Here is a 6,075-nt window from a genome sequence, read left to right on the forward strand (position 1 = left end):
TTGGTGTCCGCAGTCTCCAGGGCCACAGTCTTGTGCGCATGCCTGTGTGTTTGTGCGTGTGTGTGTATGTGTGAGTGAGTGATGGGGAGCGGTGGTCAGTGCTGCACGTGGGCAGCGCTTGCCGCAGCGCGTCGCCATCCAGGGGCCTTCCTGCACCCAGCTCGGGGTGGGTGAGATCGCCCGGAGGTGCCCCGGGGAGAGGCCGCGGGCACACGGAGCCCACCGGGCTGCCTCTGCAGCGCCGAAAGTGTCAGCTCCTCAGAGAAGCCCACCCCATCAGGGCCTCTGGGGGTGCCCTCTCTCAGAGCCCTGGGGGGGAACGTCTCTACCACTGTTGATCAGCTCAGGGCACACCTCGTAGGTGCCAGGCGTATGAGAAATGTGGACTAAATATTGACTGAATGAATGAACTTAGCCCTGACAGGGCAAGAAGAGGCCAGGGCCAGGGCTGAGCCTGTAGGCCCTGCTGTCTCTGAGGAGACCCTGGTCACGGGGCTGCGCTGGGGAGTGGAGCTCTGTCGGGCACTCGAGGCGGCATGCTGGTTGGGCCAAGTCTCAGATCTCTCCAGAGAGGTCCTGCCCTTGGTCTCTGGCAGGTGTGGTCTGGTTAAGGGGGGCCTACACATGCTGGCCTGGATGTTGGCTCCCATGCCTGTGGGACCAGGCGTACTCAGGCAGGAGGTCCCGTGGCCCAGCTGGGCAGATGCTCTGTAAAATGCAGGCCCCAGGCCCCTTCCGTCCCTGCTCTCACCCCAGCAGGCCTCCTGTGCCCAGGGCTCTGTGAACCACGGATGCCCTCCACGCCCGTCTCCAGCTCGGGGGCTCCCCCGAGCCCCAGCAGGCAAGCCTGCGCAGCCTGTTCCCTATGTCCAAATCCAGGTGCATGCCTTTCACCTGCCCTTGATCGCCTGCCAGTGAAATGGACCTTCCTCCGCGGTGCTTGGGTCCTCACCCCTCCCACCCACCGCGCCTAGTCTCAGTGAGCTGCCTGGGGCAGCGGATCCATACGGTCATGTGACTTGCCCAGTGATACACGAAGAGAAGTGGCCTGCCGGAGTCCAGCTCCAGCAGGTCCAGGGGTTCCCTCAGGTTGGACGGCGTCGGCGACACGAATGAGAAGACACAGCGAGTCTCGGCGTTTCCAAGTGTCTCCCAAGTGTCTTCCAACTTTATTATTTTTAAGACAGCTTTTATATTTTTTGTGGTACATAGAAACAAATGTATAGAGTCATACCAATTCAGCTTAGAGGGCATAGCAATTTAGCTTAATGGGCATATGAATTCAGCTTAATGGGCCTATCAATTCAGCTTAATAGGCTAGCAGTTTTGACCTTCATCGAAACCGTTTGCATGTTTTTAGTTACCGAAAGCCTCATTTTGTTTGGGAGAAGGCAATGGCACCCCACTCCAGTACTCTTGCCTGGAAAATCCCATGGATGGAGGAGCCTGGTAGGCTACCGGCCATGGAGTCGCTAAGAGTCGGACACAACTGAGCGACTTCACTTTCACTTTTCCCTTTCATGCACTGGAGAAGGAAATGGCAACCCACTCTAGTATTCTTGCCTGGAGAATCCCAGGGATGGCAGAGCCTGGTAGACTGCCGTCTATGGGGTCGCACAGAGTCGGACACGACTGCAGCGACTTAGCAGTAGCAGCATTTTGTTTACATCATCTGGCCTGGGGGCCTGCTAACACCTTGTGACTCTTATATTGATAAGGGTTGATCAGTCAGAACACTTTTGTATCAGGCACAGCAGGAAAGAATTCATCAATAGAAAGTTTCAAGGTAAAACCTGTTTTCGGTAATTTACTCTATGCCTTGAGCTTAACAGAAAAGAATGTAGTTCCATAAAGTCAAAGAACAGCAAGCTGAAGGTCAGCTCCAAGTAAGAATCATCAGTTAAATCAACAATTGTCTTATTATTTGTATTAAAGCTAAACTTTTATTTATATAAATTTTTAACTATTATGCTTTCATTATATAGGCTAAATACGTTAAGAGTAAAAACATAGTGAGTAAATATAGACTAAGTAACAGTTCCACAAAGCAATATTTTTTGCGCTTCCCAACAAGTCTCTTTTCCTGTGAAGGGTTTTGTGCCCATAGGGGCTTTCTGTGCGGAGGCTCTCAATGCTGTTTTATTATTAAGGAGCAGTCATGTATATTAGCTCTAAAGGCACAGGCTTATTTATTAAACAAACTAATATGTTAGCAAAAGGAATTTAGATCAGCATACTCTATATCCCAGATAATTTTATTTAGGGTGCTACCATTCAGGGGCCTTGTTGGTTTGAGGTTTCAGAATGATCTATTTTAGAAGGAAATCGGGAAAGGCCTTTTGCTTAAATCATAGAAAATAAGAAGAGGTTTTTTATAGTAAACATCAGAAAGACAGATATCTTTAAGGTGAGCGCTGAGGCAGCCTTCCGAGAATCCCTGAGGTCTGAGAAGCCGTGCTCAATCATTCCTCTTTCCGGGATCTCGTGAGCTGGCTCCTGGCAGTGACCCAAGTGACTCCAAGCAGAAGATTCGGGAGCCAGTGCCTGCTTGGCGGTTCTCTGATAGTGGTAGCGGGTGACACGGTGAAGCCCCCACCCCCGGCAGACACACTTGCGCCGATGATGGGTAGGTGAGCCCCTGTGGTCCTCAGGCTGTTCCTGTGGCACCGGGAGCCTTCCCTGGTCAGCACCGCCTCTGTTCACCCCCGACCTTCCCAGGAGTGTCAGTACTTTCTCTGTAGAAGGGCATCGGAGGAGGTGGCAGGCTCCCCGTCCCACTTCTTCCTAGCATTAGCACCTGGCTCACCTCTCTGAGCCTGTTTACCCATGGGTAATTCAGGCATGACGGTAGAGCCCCCTTTACAGAGGGCCGTGGTAGGGATCGGGTAGCCTAACTTCTGGCGATGGTCCCTTCTGGTCCTTGGGGCAGTGCTGTTGCAGTGCCCTGCGTGGCCTGGTCCCCACCCGGCCTCTCGCACCGCCTTCCTTAGTGCTCTGACTCTTGTGTGCTGCCCTCCGACGCCGTGCTCCTGGCCCCTGGCTTGGGCCTTGCTCTTGGAACGCTGCTGGCCTGCATGCTCCCTCGTCCGCCTCAGGCTCCGTTCCTCGGGAAAGGCCTCTTCTTCAAGGCTGTCGCCCTGTTTCTATCTGTGAGTTACCGTACTGCTTCCTTCCCAGGCTCCACGCGTGGGGCACTGTTTCTTTTGGGCCACTGAGTGGCCCGTGACTTCTGAGTCACATGACTTCTGACATGTGACTCAGTAGCAGGCAGAGGGCCTCCAAAGAGGACCTCACCCTGATCTCTGGAACCTGTGAATATGTTACATTATGTGGCAAAAGGGACTTAGCAGATGTAATTAGGGTTACAGACTTGACAGTAGGGAGATGATCGTGGATTATCTGGGTGGGGCCGACATAATCATGTGAGCCCTTAAGAGCAGAGAATTTTCTCCAGCTCAAGTCACAGATGAGACGGAAGGGGCAGTCAGAAAGCCTCAAAGCAGAAGGACTCAGAAGTGCTGTTACTGGCTTTGAAGATGAAGGGGCCTCAGTCATCCGGAGCTGAATTCTGCCAACACTGAATTCTGCCAGCATCCTGAATGACCTCAGAAGTGGGCTCCTCCCTAGTTGATCCTGAGATGCCTTGACTTGCCTGAAGCAGAAAGCCAGTCACTTTGTACTCAATGGATGACTTGCAGAAACTGAGATAATAAATGTGTGTTGTTTCAAGCTGCTCAATTTGTGGTAATTTGTTCTAGGAGCAATAGAACAGCATCCCCCCCCCCCCACCGCGGCCCCCGGGGCTCTGTAATTAGCCACCGAACAATAATGGGGCCTGTGCACCAGGAGGCCTTGGACCCCCCACCACCCTCTCCCTCCTCACCGACAGCATCCCAGTTCTGTTTGCTTAGAACCTTCACCACCTTCACCACTGGCAACCAGGCATGGTCCCCACCCCACCCCCCACCCCTACAGCTGTGTCCACGTGATGTGCAGACTCCTCAGGGAGCAGCTGCCTGCAGATGGAGCTGCCTCCCCGCGTCCCTCCTCCTGCCCTGCTTGGAACCTGGCCCGGACTGCCCCATGGGCAGTCAGATGGGACCATCAGGGGCCGAGACCGGGAGGGGAGGAAACCTCAGGGTGTGGGAAACAGCACGGGGAACCCAGCATGCCCAGAGGACTGGCAGCTGGGCCCAGGTCTGAACATCTCCAAGGGCAGGACCCGAGTCACCCAGGCTGGGAGGGGTGCCCGGGGAGGGCTACTGCTGTCCTCTTGGCCATTAGTCCCCGTCCGTGGACGGTGCACTGCCCAGCGGCTCCCAGGGCCCCTTTGCCAGCCTCATTCCCTGGTGTCCCTCCCCCAGGCACTCACGGTTCATCTCTCGCAGATGGATCCAGCTGGCACAGAGCCCTCGGCAGGACCCTGTGCTCGAGTTTGCTGAGCGCGGTGAAAGGTGCAGCAAAGACAAGCCAGGTCAACCCCTTCCGCTCTAGTCATAGCAGAAGGAGACGTGGGGGCCACCATCCCAGCTGAAGGGACAGGATTTTAAGAGGGTTGTCCTCCAGGAGACCACCACGCTGCCAAAGCAGGGCCGAGGCTAGGTGGGGCCCTAGCAGGCCCGGCCAGGTCTCCCCACGGGACGGGACACAGTTCAGAGGGGGTGATCTGGGCTGAAGCTTGTGAACGAACTCTCTGAGTCTCAGCCGGAAAACTTCAAAGGAGGGGACTTCCTCTCCCGCAGATGTGGGTGAAGCTGTGAGAGATTCAAGGACAAGCACAAAGCAGCTGCATGCAGTAGGTGCTCAGTAAATGCCACCAGATCGTGCCGCATTGTCACCAGGTGTCCGGGAGCAGCAACCGTACTAACGGGCCTGACGCTGACCGTGGCCTTGGGCTTTCCCTCCCTGGTGGCCCCATCCCTTCCCCACCCCCGCCCTGCCCCCAGCCCGTCAAAGCCAAGGCCAGGCCTTGTCTTGTCCACCTCCCCTGGCACAGCTTCTCCTATCTGCGGGGGTCCCATCCCTGTCTCCTTGCCCCGCTGGGGGTGTTCCCTGGGCAACAAGGACTCTCAACGCCCACCCCACACTCCCACAGCCAATTTAGCTGGGTGGATGGCAAGCGGGACATGGCCCAAGGGCTGGGCGGGCTGGGCGAATCTCTGCGGCCCATGCTGGGGACCAGCGCACTGAAGTGTGACCAGTGCAGTCCCAGACCCGAGACCCGGGGTGGGGCAGGGTACTGATCACACAGAGGCAGGAGGGATGACATGAACGCTCTGCCTTGGTCGTGGTGGTTCACAGGTATGTTCAGTTCAGTTCAGCAGTCGTGTCCGACTCTGCGACCCCATGAACCGCAGCACGCCAGGCCTCCCTGTCCATCACCAACTCCCGGAGTCCACCCAAACCCACGTCCATCGGGTCAGTGATGCCATCCAACCATCTCATCCTCTGTCGTCCCCTTCTCCTCCCGCCTTCAATCTTTCCCAGCATCAGGGTCTTTTCCAGTGAGTCAGCTCTTCGCATCAGGTGGCCAAAGTATTGGAGTTTCAGCTTCAGCATCAGTCCTTCCAATGAATATTCAGGACTGATCTCCTTTAGGATGGACTGGTTGGATCTCCTTGCAGTCCAAGGGACTCTCAAGAGTCTTCTCCAACACCACAGTTCGAAAGCATCAATTCTTCAGCACTCAGCTTTCTTTATAGTCCAACTCTCACATCCATACGTGGCTACTGGAAAAACCATAGCCTTGACTAGACGGACCTTTGTTGACAAAGTCTCTGCTTTTCAATATGCTGTCTAGGTTGGTCATAACTTTCCTTCCAAGGAGTAAGCATCTTTTAATTTCATTGCTGCAATCACCATCTTCAGTGATTTTGGAGCCCAGAAAAATAAAGTCTGACACTATTTCCACTGTTTCCCCATCTATTTCCCATGAAGTGATGGGACCAGATGCCACGATCTTAGTTTTCTGAATGTTGAGCTTTAAGGCAACTTTTTCACTCTCCTCTTTCACTTTCATCAAGAGGCTCTTTAGTTCTGCTTCACTTTCTGCCATAAGGGTGGTGTCATCTGCAT

Source organism: Giraffa tippelskirchi, chromosome 11 (genome assembly GCF_054371585.1).
Source record: "Giraffa tippelskirchi isolate mGirTip1 chromosome 11, T2T-mGirTip1v1.2.pri, whole genome shotgun sequence".
NCBI classification, from domain to species: domain Eukaryota; kingdom Metazoa; phylum Chordata; class Mammalia; order Artiodactyla; family Giraffidae; genus Giraffa; species Giraffa tippelskirchi.